This window comes from Molothrus ater, chromosome 5, assembly GCF_012460135.2.
Source record: "Molothrus ater isolate BHLD 08-10-18 breed brown headed cowbird chromosome 5, BPBGC_Mater_1.1, whole genome shotgun sequence".
Lineage (NCBI taxonomy): Eukaryota > Metazoa > Chordata > Aves > Passeriformes > Icteridae > Molothrus > Molothrus ater.
Genome location: NC_050482.2, coordinates 27,182,838 through 27,202,355, shown reverse-complemented (window position 1 = coordinate 27,202,355; position 19,518 = coordinate 27,182,838). Strand labels below are relative to the sequence as shown.

General features: G+C 35.7%; 1 protein-coding gene across 1 annotated transcript in view; it reads right to left on the bottom strand.

Annotated features, from left to right (window-relative positions):
- Positions 1-19,518, bottom strand: part of IMMP2L (inner mitochondrial membrane peptidase subunit 2) — a 406,503-nt gene that overhangs the window by 190,812 nt on the left and 196,173 nt on the right. The gene's annotated exons all lie outside the window — the stretch shown is intronic.

The window sequence follows — 19,518 nt, the reverse complement described above, 5'->3', positions numbered from 1 at the left end:
TAAGTAGTTGAGATCATTCTCAGAAAGATTTCTTAAGTGGAGAGTACGTCTAGGAACAAAATAAGACCTAGTGATCTCTACCTCTATTGTAAGACACATGGTGAGGCACTGATCTCACTTTGGTATCTTCAAAGACAAGCTGCTTTGCAATGAAATTTAGCCATTAGAAAAACATTAAAAATATTTAATTGGTTTGAATTTTATCATACTTGCCCCAAACGATGTGTATTAAAATTATTGCCTCTCTCTTAATCTTTTATATATTTATTTTTATGGTATAAACATTCTCTCAAGAAATCCTTAATATAATTTCTCTTACTATCTTTGAGAAACTCCATTTTTTTGAGCATTTGCTTGCCTTTACTGAGTTTCTGTGGGAAAAAAACCCTTTTTTCTATTTGAATTCTAGTACAAGGTGAACCTACCTAGATTTCGTATTTTAGATTTCATATTAGATTTCACATCAGATTTCATCTTTTTCTTCCACTGTATAACTCTTTATGACAAAGAATTTGGCATTGATTTTTATGAAAGCTAGACCAGCAATAATATAATTAGGAATGCTTAAAATTATAGGCATCTTAGAACCAATTTGCAGAGCAAACTGGAAGAAATTATTATTTCTGTGTTACAGATTCAAAATTTAAAGGTAAAAATTAATTAAGACATGAACAATAGCTGGCACATCACACAATGAGTATAAAGAACTTTGACTAATGTTCTAAGTCTGCTGAGCATGGTACCAATAATTCAGATGGTCACTGAGTTCTTATTCCCCCTGGCTCAGCTTCTGTTACTACCTCTGCTACAAATATGAAATCAAAATAGTATGGTAAGACCTCTGAAAAAGTAGACAAGGCTTTTCACCTCTTCCATAAAGCAAAGTATGTTCTCAGTGGCACATTTGTATTTATCAGCGTTATCAAACTTAAGAATTTTGTTCAGTTACCACAGAACAAAATTTATTGTTTCATGGTCATAAATAATGTGGCACTGTGTTCTGCAATTCAATTACTTAGTACCATCTGAATAGAAATCTCTCATTCTTTGTTTAGTATAAAATTATTTTGTCCAAAGCTTCTTCTCATTGGTCTCTTGTTTAATTGCTTTTGTCTTTAACAACCACAGCATTCAGTTTTTTAATTATATGTTTGGGTAGGCCCTAAATCATTGCAACAGACATGGACAGGACAACCATCGTTTGCTTCCATGGTAAAGAACTGGCTGTGGCTAAACACTGTCATCTGTAGAATTTACATAAACACATTAATTAGCCTTCCTTTGTTTCTCTTCAAAACCATATTAAAATACCAGACACAGCTGTCTCTACAAAAGATTAAATTCATGTCCTTTCTAATTCATGATGTCACCCCAGTCACAAGCAATTTTCAGTAGCTTTACTTTCAAAGGAAATACAACTAATGAAAACACCACTATAAAATTTTACATGGGGAGGTTGTACAGACATTCTACAAAAAAATTAGCATTCATTTGAGACCTCTTTCCCATAGCAATGAACACAGATATATAGGCCAGCATTCCTGAAGCTAAATCAAACTTCACTTCCAATAAAATAAGCAGTTATTATGACACAAGCTGAGAGCTTGTCCTTCTATTAGAATATTGCTTTCTCAAATACTCTGCTGGTTTTGCCTGATATAGAGTTAACTTTCTCCACAGTAGCTGGTATGGAGCTGTGTTCTGGATTTATGCTGGAAACAGTGCTGATAACACGGGGATGCTCCAGATGTTGCTGAGCAGAGCTTGCCTCTTGGTGAGAGCCAAGGCTTTTTCTGCCTCTCACCCCACCCCAGCAGTGAGGAGGCTGAGGGTACACATGGAGGGGACACAGCCAGGACAGCTGACCCCAAATGACCACAGGGATATCCCAGACCATGCGGTGCTGTGCTCAGCATGTAGAGCTGGGGGGAGAAGAAGGAAGGTGGGAACATTCAGAGTGATGGTGTTTGTCTTCCCCAGTCACTGTCATGTATGTTGGAGCTGTGCTTTCCTGTGGATGCCTGAACACCTGCCCACCAATGAGTAGTGGTGATGGGATCCCTTGATTTTTTCGCTTGCGTGCATGGTTTTCCCTTTACCTGTAAAACTGCCTTCATCTCACCTCATGAGTTTTCTCACCTTTACCCATCTGATTCTCTCCCTCATCCCACTGCAAGGCAAGTGAGCAAGCAGTTGTGTGGGGCTGAGCTGGCCTCTGGGGTTATAATGACACAAACACATAGCCAAATTAATTTACAGTGTAACACTTAAGGATGAGCCAAATCACAGGGACTTTACCTTTTCTGATAGAACACTCTATGGAAGTGTATCATATTCAAAGCATCACATGAATTTATGGAATAAAGTAAATGAGTTGATGTCCAAAAGGGCCTTTCAGAGACTGAGAATGAAAATTTCTCAATCTGAAGAGCAATATAAATACTAGAAGGGGAAAAATTAGTAAAATCATAAGATCTTATATTAGAAAATAATGACAAAATTTAATTATTTTATTGCTACAGTCACAGTCAATACACCTATGTCTACAGTGTTGCAACAGATGAGGACAGAAAGGAAAAGGACAAAGAGTATGGCAAGGCCATTCTCAAGAGACTGAACCCACTTGCTCTAATAAAGCCTATATCTCTTTCACTGTATTGAAATCCATATAACTGCCTTTATTCCTTTCTTAACATTAATGAAAATACTACAGTTACCATTAAATGCCACTTAGACATCATAGAACATTTGTGACCACAGACCGAAAGTTTAAAAATAACCACTGTGAACACTCATTTTCTCACCAATTTCAGCATAATACTCTTTATAAGAGAAACAAGCAAGAGAATGTTCACAAGTGAAAAACAGGATTAAAACAAAATGTTAATATCAAACTTTTAATAGCATTTGTGGCATAACATAGTTTTACCTTTTTAATCTAATGAACCAAAATTTCTTTAACAATCAATAGTAAGGAGGCACAGCACTGGCAACACTCACAAAACAAAGGCTCAACACTACAAAAATATTATTCAGGTTAAACTTTTCCCAAGACCAGACCTCAAGTCTCTGTCCACAGAGAGTTATATTATTCACTTCTTTGCTTATAAAAAACCCCTTAAAATACCTACAAAGGGTTTATTATACTGTACACAAACATTCTAATCAATATCATTTTTTATCCTCACTATGGAATTGAGAGTCAAGACCTCACTCTGGAATAGACCCACCTCTCTGTCTAACCTCCAGAGACTCAATATTGGCCAGCATTAATGTTTAATTAAACTATTAGCTCAAAGGTTTTGAATGCTTAACATAAACTAATGCTCATCATAAACTAACTTCACTGTGCTGCCAAGATCTATTTTGAATACAGAAAGGCAGCTTTACTGAAATACTAGTTTTACAAATTTAAATGCACTAAATTAGCAAGAGGAAAAAAATTAAAACAGCCTTGGTCACCCAGCTCCATTATACCTACACACTCTTACTTTGAATTACTACCTAGTAATGGATGGTTATTACTCTGTAACCATGAGGTCCAGAGTGAAAACTGGGGCCCCTGAATCAAGAACCTTTCAAGCATGAAAGGCTATGAGATAAAGGATGTACTTTGCAAAAGTCTCCTAAATGCATCTAGATTTGTAGCAGTAACTGAATTAAGCAAGCCCATCAGCTGCAGAGAAAGCAGATGAGTGTGAGAGTCAGCTATTGCCCATGACAGGAAACGTGTGCAAGTTGCTCTAACTGGCCATGCTTCAGCAAAGCATTTAAGGATGGTGCTAAAGGGCTCTCTTGGCTAGAAAACCTTCTTGAATTGAGCCTAAGGGCCTTGCGGAGTTAGGGCCAGATAAAAACATGCATTATTCCTTTCTTGCGCATGAAACTATTTGATTAGAGAGCGCTCAGAGAACTGATGCATTCAACTCCCTTGATATTTGACAGAAATAAAACAGGATGTGATTATCAGCTATGGAAATATACAATTTGCATGTGTATCGTCAGTCATATCTGAAGTTGACTATAAACCTATTTTATACACTTTTCTCTGCAAAGCTGGAGTGATAAAGACAGAATGAGTTTTATTGGAATGAGTGTATGGTTACAAAAATGAGTGTGAGAAGCATATTTTTATTATAAAGAAAACATTAGAGAATGTATGCTTTGGCTGAAAATTTGAAATTTAGAAAAGCATGGAAAGGATCTTTATTTTTTAAGGAAATTTTTAGAGGAGTTTATGTATTTCAGATATATATATTCTTTAAGCTGATAATTTCTCTGAAAGTAACAGTCCACATGTCTATGGGAGGAGGCCATTTAGTGAACAGTACTATGTCATCTTTCTTCTAAAAGAAAAATGCCAATATCTCTATCACCAATTGTAAATAATATTTACGGAAAAATATCTATAGAAAATACTTATTTTTGTGTATAGAGGTGTAACCAAATCAAAAAAGCAGAAGATATCTAAAGGAATATGCTCTCCCATCTATTTTTAGCATAATTCATTACTTAGTGTTATTAATTATTAAAGACAGGTATTGTTTGTGTTATAAGTTGTATAAATGCTATGAACTACTGAACAAATTGAATCTTTTTATTTTACAGCCCTTAAAGCAAACTGCATTTCTTATTATAGAGATATCCTCTCAGCCTGACTTTTGGGGCTTTGAAGGCGTCAGGAATTACTGCAATACACAACTTTCACTCAGAACATCTGTCCTTTATGTCTTAGGAAATAAACCTCAGCTTCACTAAATATTAGCAATTATATCCAATTTCTTTCCTCCATGAAAGAGGCATGTTCCTAGCTCCTCCCAATTCACCTCTATCCTCTAACATTTCTAGTATAGAGTGGGTGGAGATTAAAATTTTGTTAAGTCAGAAAGAGCCTTTATTTTCTAATTCCCCGCTTTTTTAGAATTGTGTATTTTATATATTCTACATTATAAAAATATCAAGCTGTTTCACAGTACTAGGAGAAAGAAGCTACCCAGCACTTACTGATCAATGCAGAATTTTACTCCCAGATGGTTATTGTCCCTCATTTCTACGAAACAAGACATCATTGCCAGAAAATACACATTTGCTCTTCTGGTAACATTGTTCCACAGCTTAAACACATTCTTGCTTTGCCAGTGCATTTCTCTTTGAGTAGAATAAAAAGAGTGCATTTTTTCATTCTACAAGGGGACATAATTCCTAATAATACCCAAGAAAGAATCTCTATTTCCTCAACTCTAGCTACCCATCTTGAACTTCTTGCTTTCAGAATTCATTTCGATCATATGTGACCCAAACTACAAACAGAATTTCAGATGAAATCCCACCAGTGCCATGTACATTGCCTTTAATATTTTCTTTCCACTTCTCAAAATGCTGTAATACATCCTGATGTCTTTACACTTATCTTTTTTCATTGCAAAGTCACACTTACGGCTTTAGTCACCCTGAGACTTATAAAGCCAGATTTCTCTCTTCCTCTGACATTTTCAATTATAACTCCCAGCTTAAAACAGAAAAATCATATTATTTCCTAATTAGACTTTGTACTACACACTTTTTGTTTCACTCACCCTTCCTTCTCTCACTTTTTAATCTGACTTACACTTCATTTTCTATCAGCCCATTTTCCAGCCTTAATTTTGCACTCAGAGAAATATTTCCTATTGCCTCCAAGTTAGGCCACAGTTCGATATGAGTTTCAGTAGCACTTATCTGAATTAAACTAATCTAAGAGTGGAAAAAATGTGGCTCTATATTGGCTCTCTTATCCAGTTTATCATACAATTTCTGCTAAAAGTGAACATGAGGGCGAAAAGAAGCCCAGAAGGGAGGATGTGCTTCTTTCAACACACAGACACATCAGCCTGCTCCAGAGGCATTACCCAGTAGTCCTTTACTACCCTCAGCCTAACAGCTGCCTGCCATAATCTTCTCTTTGCTATTAGCCTTTATCTTCTCCTGGCTGCAGCATTTGTTCGATCCATCATTCATTGCACTGCTTCAGGATGCTGAGAACGTAGATCATCATTCACCTGTTGCCATGATCCTGACAGAGCTAAGCAAAGGGTCAGACAGGAGAGCCTGTGGAGGGGGTGGGAACGCAGCTGACAATGCCAAAAGGTTGGAAAAACTGCAACCAGGAAGTTAATCTGCAAAGGTTGTTTTACAGCTCTGTACCAGACTGGTAAGAGCTTGCTGCTCTCAAAGGACCGGATCATTTTCATCACTTTTTCCTTTCTGTGTTGTTACTGCTCCTCCTCCCTGCTTCCAGCAGTGCACTCCTGCTCTGGGCATTGCTCAGTCCCTTTGTGAACTGCCACCTGCACCCACCTCAGAGCCAAGGACTGCCTGAGACACTGGGAGTGACTGCAGGCATGACTGCAGTCCGACAGGAACACTCAGCAGGGAGAGAGAGATGGAGGCAGAACCATGCAGCTCTTTTCTTTTCCATCTCTTCTCCTTTCAGTTGTTTTATCAATGGCTTGTCATACAAACTAAGAATATGTAGTATCAATAATGAACAACTAAGCAACAAACTTGAGTTGCTTTTCATATACCAAGTTACTGCTACTCAGTGTTAAAAACAATATACCAATTTAATTGTCCAAAAGGTATTTAGGAGTTGGGAAGATCTAAATTATTCACTCAGCCAGACTCCACAATATGAGCTTATGGTAATTGTGATTGCCCAGTGGGTCAATTAGGAAAGTTCAGGGAAAAAATATTTCTTTCCTTCAGCAGAAGAGAAGAAATATACTGCAGCATCACTCTGCAGCACTGAAATAGGCGTTGACCATCTTGTCGCATTAGAGTGTAGGCATACTTGCTCATATAGAAATATATCATTCAATAAATCTCTTGTCCAAATATTTATGACTTAATTAGTTACTCGTATAAAGAAAAACTTCTGCTTTAAAAAATCATGAAAGTTTAATGAGGACAGAAGGCAGTAGAGTGAGACTTGTGAAACCAGCTCCATCTCCAAGGTGGCAGCTGAGAAACTGTCCCACCGTTATTACATGACTTGAGAACGGAAAACAGGTTCTGACACAATTAACCTTTTGGCAATACAGAAAAGTTATTAAAAAGACTAAGTGGTGTTTTCTTGAAGGCCAAAATTTGTACAACTTGCAAACTCACTCAAACTCAGCACTACTTCAAACTGATAAACACACAAGGAGCAGTTACAATTAACTTCTGTTTTCAAAAGAAGTATTAGAGGTACCAGAACATATTCTTACTCTGGATGTCAATTTTCTTTGTTTGGAATAAATGAAAACAACAGGCAGTACTGCCAAATACTAACATAGGAAACAAACAAATGAAACAGTAATAAAGGGGAAGGTAAAGGACACAACTTCTAGGCATAACAAGGTAACAGTACCCAGCAGATAAATTTATTGTGCTCCTAATCAAGTCTCCTTTTACATGTAAAGTACTGCTGTGAATGTGGGAAATGGATTCCAGGATTAAGACTTAACAAATTTATCTCTTCCTGAGCCACCTTATATCCTTATGAAAACATATATTTTTATTTCTATTTTAATGGCACGCACCCTACTATTGCTGTTGCAGGTAATTGTACAAATAGCAATCAAGGGCAGTTTTACTGATCAAAATGTTGCTGTTCTTCCACTGCAGTTTAAAATATAATTTTCAGTTGTTTTGCTGATTTAACACTCTAGCTAAGTACTGGGATCATGTCATCTGCAGATACACTTATGTTATCTAAAACAAAGTTCAGTAGAAATTCATATCACACACACACAGGGATGCACACATACAAAAAATAGCAGGAAAGAAACAGGATTACAGTAAATTCCATTCATGATATGCAGAAAATTAAGTGTTAACGAGTTGTAGATCTCAAAATAGCTAATTTCTTCTATTCCTCTTTGTATAAAATATTTCTTTGTATAAATACTTCTTAAACTTACAGGTGAATTTCTGATCACACTTAAAATCAGTAATTCACAACTTCTCTTCAACAAAACCAAAAGTTTGCCTGGCTTTCTACTTATATATGCCCTCCAGTTTTATATGTACCTCACTTTTTTTTTTTTAAGCTTATGGGTAATTTGGTTTCCAAGCAATATAAATTGATTTTACAATAGGCCTTGGAAAAGTGACCACAGCATATGCAGTAATTGGTATCCTGAAAGCCTGCATTTCAGATTTTTCATGGCTTCAAGTAAACCAGTAGTAAATTTTTCTTTCTACAATTTTAGTTCTGAACCCAATCATGTAAAACATTTTACTACAATGTCTGTCGCATTCCCTACAAGTATGTTTGGGAATGATTTGTCAATGAAAGTGAGAATGATTCTATGATTCCTTGAGATGTTATCAACAAATAACTGCAAATTAACTCCTGTTAAACTCCATGATGCTGATGCTAAATGTTTCATTTCCACAAGCTCTTCAGAGAGCCAGTGCATTATCGCACTGAACTACTGAAATACAGAATTACATAGTATTAAAGGTATGTGTTTATGGAGCCTATTGAATGTTTTCAAAAAAAAAAAAAAGATCTATAGTATTTCATTGTTTAAAAGCAGTTTCTCTCCTTCTTTAAACACTTTTAAAAGGCTATGAAAATTTTAATATTTACAGGAATTACACACAGGTAAAATAATAGAAATATGGTTCTCAGAACAAAAATATTTTCCATGTATTGTAGAGCTCTGGAACACTAGAGCTCTTCTGAAAGGGTTGATGAATCATACTATTTAAAGGCTGTGACACATTTATGCCCAAACTAATGCAGGCAAAGCTAGTAATTCTCAGTTACAAACCTGTGCAAGAGACAGCTTATGTGTTGGGACACTTGGTTTTAATTCCAGACCCTGCCCATTTTTGGCACTGAACTCACTTAATTGGCCTATCTTAACTTTCCTGCATATGAAGAGGGGGGAAAAAATATTGTTGTTGTTTGATTAGCTTTTAAAATCCTTTGCCACTAAGGTTGACACAGAAGAACCATAAAAACTAGAGATAATAATTCATATTCCTCCTTAGTCAAGATGATAAACTTTAGATCCACTTTTTTAAAAAAGCAAGCTGCAGAACATTTATTTAAAGCACAGAAATAGGTGATGATCATAAATATACTGAAGATGTCAGACCAGTTTTAAATAAATATTAAAATAGTTTTTAGTAAATTATGAAAATAGGCCTCCAAGCTCTGTGGAACAAAAATTTAGTCAAGGCAGAGACTTAGTCAAGGCTTCTCTAGAATGGCAATGAATATTTGGTACCATCAGCACCCTAGAACCCTTGGAGTACAGTTTTGCTTATTATGGGCAAAGAAAAAGCCACGATATATATATGGTATATGGTATACTATATATATGGTACAGTAAAAATTTTGCTGGTAAATTTGCCAAGTAAAAGTTCTCCTCATCTAAACCAGAACACAAACATTTCAATTATTTGCCTTACAAGCTTCCAAAACATTCACCCGTGAAAAATTTACATACCTTGCTTCAACTATTTTCCACCAAAAAGAAGAATGGACTGCATCCATGCTTTTACCTTTCCATGATTGAAACTGAAGAGATGGGGGTGTAGCAGCTGACTCCAGGAGAGTGAGGGGCAGCTATTGCTTAGGCAGCACCTATCCATAAGTGCTTCTCATGCCTGTCCCATGCACATACTTTCTTTCAAAGGGAAATCCACAGAAACAGAGACTATTAAGCGGGTCTTAGGCTGACAGCAATGTCCTAGGGTCAGACTGGCCATGTGTTGAGCCCTACTAAGCCAGACCACCTCAGACCAGTGTTTAAGCCAAGCTTACAGGAATCTTTCTGCCACAGCCAAAGGAAGGAATAGATTACACACAGGTGTGCCTCTGACACCTTGAAAGTGTGTGATGCATAAGACACCTTGAAAGAGGAAGCAGAGGATTGAAATCTGCATCCCTCTGGACAGAAGCTAGCAAAGACAAAGACCAAAAGTGTCAGTAGGGAAGACTTCAGAGAAAAGAAGGGTGAACTGCTTTTTCTAAAAATTAGGGGCAGGGCGTGAGAAAGCAATTGCATATTCTTTGCACAATCACAAAGAGGAGGAAAAAAATGGGCACAGGAAAGATGAATCTGTGGAAAGTGTGATTCAAAGCCTAAGGTAGTTTATAATTAGCTCACTTAGGAATATTCAATTAAAGGCTTTTAAATGCAGTGTAGGCAGCAATGAAGTTTGGCTTCTCTCCAAAAGTAGTTGCACTCATACCCAGAACCAGGACAGTCTCAGGAGAGCTTAGTGAAATTAATGGAATTACTAGATTTCCTATCCTGGTCAAAAGTTAGTGCTCCTGCCTGATGTACAAAATTATTCCCCATTTAGGTTACTCCTGAGGCACATTTTTAAATAGCAATATTGAGTCACCTTTATGTTTAGTACAATATTCTCCATGTGACATAACAGAAGCCACGACAGAACTATGTGTCCTGTGAGTACAGTTAGGAAATATGTATCAGCAGTTTGATTTCTCCCTCTTCAACCCATGCATTTTAACTCCTTGGGTTTCCAGTTTGAATGTTATTACTATTTCATTAAGGCCATAACTATCTGTGTTCTGGTTCCTGAAAGCCTATTTGGCATAACATTCGAATTAGCAGTAATGAGAGGAATACGCTCTTCCATCATCAAGTTTGTTACCTTGATGAATTTCTCTCTGTAGAAAAATATGAAATGAGTTAATGCACCTGCCTATTAAAGCCACTTCAGGAGATGGCTGAACATATGAATGGCCTATTAGCTAAAGAAAAATTCAACCTAAGGCCCAAGGAAGAAATACAGCTGTATCTAAAAAGTGGATTTATTACAGATATTTCTTACAGTACTCAAAGAAAAAGTAGATGTCAGCAAAATTAGGAGTGCTAAAAGATCACACTAAAAAAAGTTAGACAATTTTGGGGCTATAGGACTTTGCATACAAAATAGTCAGCCTTACACGATTTTTTTTGTGCATTTAACAGTTTTTGCTACTTCTTTGTAGCTGAACTAAGATTATCTGTCACAATAAAAGACCCAAATGAACAAACTTGGAGGAAGAAACTTACGAGAGACCTTGACCAGCTGAGTGACGCTTCTATTTAGTAATCAAAGCGGCAGATTGGAACAAAATTTTGGATAATTTGGATAACTAAAAGCCTGACAATTTGTTTAGAGAGTATTATCAAAAGGATAATTGTTTCCAGAACTATCTAGAAAAGTGGAAATAAAAGACTCAAATATGGATATTAGTTTCCTTTTTTCTTCTGAACTTTCTGTAGTGCCACTGAACTGTTTTCATGCAGAGACAGGTAACCCACTACTATATAATTGCAAGTAAATGTAAAATACTAATTTCACATTTGCTTTATTTATACTTACCTGAGTAAATACTGAGAAAAGCTGTTTTAACATCGAAAAATGAGTATTCCCACCAGTTGAGGAGTCAGAAATTCCCATTGTCACAAAAATCAAAATTATCAAAAAGAGTTTAATGGATTTTAGAACTCACAGGTAAGGATTGGATTTATATAGAAATCTGATAAGTAGGCTTAATATTTGATAAGCAAAAAAAGGACTGGAATGATCTTCTGAAAATGTTAAATTTAGCTGCTTCTTCTGTAGGCATGAAGTCAGCTATTTGTAAACACACCTCTTTTATAACTATGACAATCAGTATCTCTGAAGAGGTTTTTTTTTTTTTTGCTAGTGATTTATTTCACCTGAGTCGTGGTTGATTTGGATTGCTCTTGTTTTGATTTTCTACCCAAACTATTTCCACTGGAAATTTATCCCAGGATGTGATGACTCACAGGGAAAAAAAAAAAAAAACAGACTTAAATTTAATCACAGTCACACACAAATTTTGTTCTTTTGCTACCTTTTTCTCATTATGTACCAGCAGGATGTATTTATCAGCAGGAATCTTATTTTCCCCTGACTCTCCTACACTACACAAGACAAGGTTTTATAAACCCCTCTGTAATGTGGGCTCTGCTGTCACCTGAATAGTATTTAATTGCATGTGTTCCACATTGAGTTCATATGATTTTCAAGCACAAAAAAATCATAACTGAATTAATTATTCTAAGTGAAGTGGCCAGTTACTGCTCCTGGAACAACTCTGAACAACAATCCTGGTGCATCCTCAGACATATTTCCTTTTTTCACAGCTGTGCTCAGAGCTGTGAGCTCTTACCTCTTGGTCAACCAGTAATACAGAGATATGTTCACCCTCTCAGTTATTTCTAATAAGCTCACAATTTTAAGCAGAATTCCATTTTATTGGTTCCAATTGACCTTCCATCATCAACTACTTAGAGTATAATCCCATTTCTATTATTAAAGTCCAAGCAGTCTTTCTGAATTATACTCCTATGTCCTTCTGAGCTGCTTACTGTGGGAAAACCACCCTCCTTCTCCCATTCAGCCTGTCCTTTGCCTCCTCATCACAGCGATGTCATCAAAAGATATTCTTGGCATTAAACAATAAGTTATATGATCTACTGCATTTTATACTTTTACAAAATTATCAAATAGTTAAATGTCTACAAAATTTTAGCTCCTCCTCCGTGGTAAATCGAATTTCCAATTAAATTATTAACTCTTAATTATTTCTCAGTATCAAATGGTCCTGGTCCACACCAGGTAATTCTTGTAAGAAAGCAGATGTTAACTTTCTCTGAAAGTACCTATCCCTGTTATTTTATTTTAAAAATTCTTTATTTCATCTCTTTTATGATAATACTGATGAGAGTTAGAGGCTGAATGCACTCCCTTGGAAACACACCAGTTACACCATAAAGGAAATGATCAGTATAACCAAACACTGAAGATTTTATTTCTTGCTGCAGACATATACTAAAGGATAATGAATAGCAATGCTTTTAGTGTTCCTTGAGATGTGTTGAAAATTCTTACAATTCAATAGTAGAAAGTAAACATAGCTTCTACAGTATTGAAATAACACAAATATTCTGAAATATTAAAAATTGATATTCCTTAGCCAAGGCAAATGAGTCCCGATATCTCTTTGTAATCTAATTTATTTTGCTTCACCCAAAAGTATTCAACTAAGTCAAGACAAGGACTTGTCAGCTTTACAAGCTGTCATTTTCCCATGCTTTTAACAGTTAAGGAGTTACTGCAAAAAATCTACAAGGATGGGATGATTGTTAATTGTGCACACAAACACACACATAAATCCCTTTGAGGCATATTAGCTTTAAAAGTAAACTTTTGTCACCCAAAATGGCTCATTAAATATGCCACATACATTACAAATAATTATTCATCAGACATATCAGATAGTAATAACTGATGTCTCAAGTTTCTTAATTTCAAAATATGGCATTAACACACACACAAAACATAGGGGAAATTATTTTCTATAGCATGAGTTTTGTTGTCACATGACCCTACAGAGCCCAGGGCTTTGTAGCCCTTGAAAATGGGAATTTTCACCTTTGTCATCAATTTGCTATCCTGTTTGGCAAAAAAATTATATGATAAACTAATGATTATATGATAACTATATGATAAACTAATCCATACAGTAGAACATGATGAATAAGAACACTTATTAGCCAGAAACCTAATTTCCATACTCATCTCTGGTAATCTTCTGGATTTCTACATTTCTCTGACACTTTGAACTTATTTGTGAACAATTCTGAACTTCAAGGACACTTTGAAATCAGTTCCAAGTTATTTAAATACTTATACTTTAAACATATCAAACCAGATTCATCTGGCTATACTAAGGCAACATTTTTGACATTGAGCATATCAACTGAGCATACATAATTGGTAATAGAGGGGTAATTAATTCAATTGTTGCTTAATACAAGTGTTTGGTCAGCACAGAACATATGTTCTATTCATGTAGGGAAAATATGCTGCCCCAACTATAATATATGTATAAATATGGTTTGGTGTGTATTTGCAGTCAGGTCTTGCATTTCATCGAGAATTTTGCCGAAACAGACTCACTTTCCAAGCAAAGGTTTGATCAGCTGTTGAATGCAGAGCCATCCTTGCAGCCTTTTTTATCCAAAACCATGGATAGGGATTTCTTTCTACTTTGATCTCACACCATGTTTTGTTTTAGGAATTGAAAATCAGGACTCATATTTGTGGCTACCGAACTGGTGCACCAGATTTTTCAACTGTCCTTACAATAGAGGCATACAAAGAACAGGAAGTAACAAGATCTGCTTTCCCTGCCTAATTTATTAATATTTTCACGTTGCTTTTTGTAGGAACAAAACAATCGAAATGCATACATATATAGACAGATCTGTCAAATAGATAGAGATATCTACACTTTCATAAGCACTTATAGATAGCTACATTTTCATAAGCATGTAATACAATATACTATATTCCTTAAAGATGCAGTGGTTTTATGCCTCTTTTGTTTCCTTTACCTCTTTCTCAGTGCTATAATGCAACCCTGTGTCTGAGCACCAGACTTCAAATGAGAGATCTATTCAAAACATGCACAGACAAAATAAGTGGTTTCCTTAGTAATGGAAACTATGTGAAAGCCTCTGAAACAACTCCTCCTCCAGTAAGTCATGGTGTACATGATCCTTTCTACCCCAGCTTATTGATTTAAAGATAGCTTTACATTTAAATAAAAATATTTAATGTGTACAGTTTTTGGAAGTGAAACTAGAGATGAGAGGGAAGACATTTACTGCATTCCTAGTTACATTGTTAGGGTTTTAATCAGTATGGATATTCTACGTTACAGTGACCTTTTAATTAATTTTCTAGATCTGCAAGTTGAAAAAAAATGAAATTTTCTAACTAAACTCTAAGGGCTTCACTTAGGTACCCATTACACTCCCATAGTTTAGTGTACTTTATTCAAATTAACATTAGGTAACCATATTCTGAGCACACACTGCACTTCATTGTGCTCTTTCTTGTCATCACCACGACAAATCATGCTGTTAATGGCATGGGAAAATAACTGATACCTCTCTCAGTCTCAGAGTAAAAGTAACTAAAAGCAAAATGACATTTTAGTTCTAATATTTAGCTTAGTGACTCTAAAGTTTTCTAAATCACCAATACAGCTCATGTGCAAATAGTTATGAAAAGTAGATAATTTAGAATTTCTATTGTTATCCACCCATTTTAATATTAAACCACAATAAAATGCAACAAGAATAGTTTGTTTAGTTTCATCAAAAAAGTTAAGAAATTCAAGTCTGAAGATCTGCCCTTGAGAAACACACACTATATATATCACATTTATCGCCACAAATGTGGCATTATCAGGGAAGGTGGTTAAATTTTAAATAATTTTACTGGGAGAAGGAGGTTCCCTTTCACTGATCACATACTATTCGCCACACCACACAGTGTCAACAGAAAAAGTACAAACCTGTTTCAGATAAAATATCAGTTAATGTTCCATAGAAAGGCAAAAAGATATGAGCAAAGAAAAGGAAAATGGCTTCTCTATAAAGAGAGAAATTTCCAGACCTATCACCATCCAATCACAACAAATTGACAGCAAGATGGAAATTTTAGGCCTTACATTCAAATCATTACTGCCGTTATTTTCTTCCTCAGCCTGAGATACAGATTAGCTCCAAGAGCTACGACACTAACTGCTATATTCCATGCACATTCTGGGTCCCACAAACGAGGATCACAAACAATCAGATCCTTCAGAAATCTACAAGGGTATCTCAGTCCTAAAGATCCACCACAGAGAAGATCGCAGTAAGTTATAAACAATTAACGAAGGCTACAAAACCTGAGATGTCACCACAAGACACAAACTTTGTGAGATGAAATCAATTTTTAAACATATACACTGAGCTTGAAAATTGCTTACAGATATTTCATCAGCCTTATCCAGCTGCATATAAAGATTCTCTAGCTGCTTTTTACTACTGTGTCTTCATTAAGAATCCCATGTGACGCTGCAAGGTTGTGGTTGCTATGCATGACTCACTTCCAGCCTTCTGCAGATACTGGTATGCCAGGGATTCTTGCCTATTAGAATAGGGTCAAGGATGAAAATTAGAACTCAGATATCCCCCTGTGTTGGACCCAGTAGGGATAAAACTTGTTAAGATTTTTCAGACCTCAAGCCACTCCTGCAGAAGGCTGACTATGGCTCTGGGACCTATAATGAGGAAAGAGACTATAGCTTTTGCCTGGGATCTCATACTTCTTGTTTCATAGAAAACAGTTGCTACATGAACAGGAAAGTTTTCTGGAATAGGAAATATCTTCCTGATCACCAAGATCAGCTCCTCACCCCTGCTTTCATTCAACCCCATCACACATGACTGAATTTGCCTGTAGTATAAGGCTCTTTACTATGCAGTTCCAGATTTTGCCCAGTCATATAGCATCTACTACCTACATGGCATTTAAAGAAGTACCTGGGGCTTTGTGCATAAGTGAATTTTTCCTTATGTGAAATTCTTTACAGATTTGTTTCCATCCACTTTTGGTCTATCGTATCAACACTAACTCTCAGACCTGATAAAAGAAATTTCATAGTAGGTTAAGTAATCTGATACAGCATTTTTCATTACGAAGTGCAACTCTAGAAATTTGAATTCATTGTTGGCAACAAGCCTTTCATCTTCAAAAAAGACAAAGAACAAGAGCCAGAAATGTTTCTTCTGTTTATCACTGAAAAAAATGATTCCATTTTGGAGAGATACATATTAATAAAAATTAGTCCGTATGGGAGCATAGCCCTTTCAGGAAAACATCAATAGTCTTGCCATGGCAATGCAAGGTTGTCAAATGCACATGACAATGTCAGATTGATAACATTGGACTGAAAACCCTGGCAGAACAGGGTTACATGAAGTGGTGGTCTTCCAGGCAAATCATACAATGACAACCAGCTATAATTTGTAAGTCGATTAATAAATTAACTGATGACACGACAACACAGATTTCTTTGAAACTGACCTTCACTCAGAAAAAAATACTCCACAACCCACATGGAAGTTATAAAAAGGCATGCTTTGCAGAACTTGTGAGAATTAATCTGTCAAACAAAACCCCACCAGCTCACCTCTTTTTTACTCAATGGGCTACAAGAAGAAAGTGATAAAAGCCACAACTGAGCCTCTTCCTTGTAGTCATGGTGCCTCAGAAACCAGGATAGGAGCATATGTAGTCATAAGCGATAAAGCTATTCCAAAAGTGTCTCTTTTACACATGGCCATAATCTGTATGAATACACACTTAAAAAAATAATTTCCAATTTCTGATATAAAGCGTGTCATCTCAGAATTTAAATCAAATAGTTGTGGTATTTTTACTGTAACTGCATAGTATTTATGACAGTTTTTAACTACACTTGCTGCATTCTAAACAGAGCTGTGTTCTCACAGACTGAAAACACTAGAAATGGTCATGGGTAATCCTGAACCAGAAAAAAAGGATATGAAAGCCCAAGGATGCTCTGCCTTTCTACATAATGAAAAAGGGGAAAAAGTTTTGAAATCATTTTCCAATTTTGAGAAAAATGCAGACACAGAATCATTGTATTTAAATAACTAAGGGCTTTATGGATTGTGTTTATTGTCCATTAAAAACAAATAATTACTTAGTTTATTTAACGTGAACTCAGTAATCAGATAAAATGTATGCTAAATAAATTGCTGGAGTTAGTCTACATTAATTTCATTGTCTCTTTATCAGTCTGAGAGAATTTTTTTCTACCCTGTAACGTACTAAGCTATATATATGATTTTCATAAAATTGATTACATTGCTATTTTAAAACCATCAAGCATCACAGTGAAATCAGCAGAAAAATCACTTAATGAACTTTAATAAAGATAATTGTTTTGGTTATAAAAGATACTTTTCTCCTGCAGATAGTTTTAAAAAAATATTCTTTAGCATTACCTAAATAATAAAATTCAATTACTTCACTTTTTTTTCCAAACAGAATTTTAGTACGATTTAATAACATTTTAACTAATATGTAAATATATGCCTATCAAGGAAGTACTTTAATTGCATATATAGTCTATCATAAGAACTCACTTTCTTTATGCAAGTATACTTTAGTTGATTTAATTATCTAGCCCTCTAATTACACAGTCCATACCAATCAACCAAAATGAAGCACTTCTCTAATCTTAATTTCACATGTCAAATCACTGAATATGTTTTTGCATGATTCTCATGTTAATTAGAAAGCCAAATTTTGAATGAATGACAGCAAGTTCATGAGGAGGCCAGGGGCAAAACCCAGGAAATATTTCACATAGGGCAATGCTAGTCCCTATCTATTTACCTTTCTCCAGATCATCTGTTTCTCCACTGGATGAGATATGAAATCTAGCAGTTTTTAGTCATCTTTAAAGGAACATTTTCAACTTTGTCCAAACTTTTTGAAATATTCTTGTCTCTTACTGCCCCCACAATCCCACCCCTCTATCACAGGTTAATATCTTTTGCGGGGGCGAGGTAGGAGAGGGCTGAGATCAAGACTGATTTCCATTTTTTTTGTGGGAGTTACTGTGGCAAGAGGTCTTACTCTTCTGGCTTTGGGTTGTGCTTACTTACAACATCCTGAGCATTATCCCATCCAACATAGGACATTATGTTGTGCAGCAGGGAAAGCTTACAGGCTGACTTGGAAGTTTAAAATGGCTTGAATTTGCAGCTCATGGTGGTGAACATCACATACATCAGAGGCTCCTAGAGCCACCTCGTGGGGGCAAAGGAAAAACAAGGATTCACCAGTGAGCCCTGAGGCTGTGGAAAAATGATGTGACATCTTTCTGATCTTAATTTTCCCTGTCCCAACCTCAGGCAAGAAGACCTGAAAGGTAACCAAAGATGGGTTTCCCCAACTTTTTCGTTACAACTCTTTAACTCACATTAGAAAAAATTTGAATATCCATAAAAAAGAATGAGAGAAAATAAAAAGACAACTTGGCCTAGAGTATCTCACTTATTTGCAGCTAATCAGTCACAAAAATGCTATTATTTCATCTATGAAACAGTCCCACTCAGTTGGATGAGTGAAAAACGAACAGCACACATCTTTGAAAAAATTTAACTCTTTGTTCACTGTAGCTAGCTTAAGTGCAGTAATCAAAAATTTGAGGCAGAAGGAAAAGACTGCCCTAATATAGCCACAGTGTAAGTACCAGTGAGCCTAACAGGAGTAGTTTTGTAAAATTTGCCCTAACCAATTGTAACAACCTGAAATTTATTCAGAATTGTGGCATTCATTTAATTCAATTTTCATAAAAGGTGATTTTATGAAGAATAAAATTATTTTCTTACTAAATAAAAACAAAAATAACGCAGTCCAAGATCTGATCCAAAGTGAATTGAGATGAAACTCAGTATTCATAAAATAGCAACTATTTTATTGTAAAATTTTGGTGCTATTGCTGTAGCAAAAATTACACTAATTCACGCCATTTACTAATCTTCAGAAAATATTCATACTGTTATTAGACAAGATCGTGAGCCTTTCTTCAAAGCAGATGAGTGTGAAATGAGA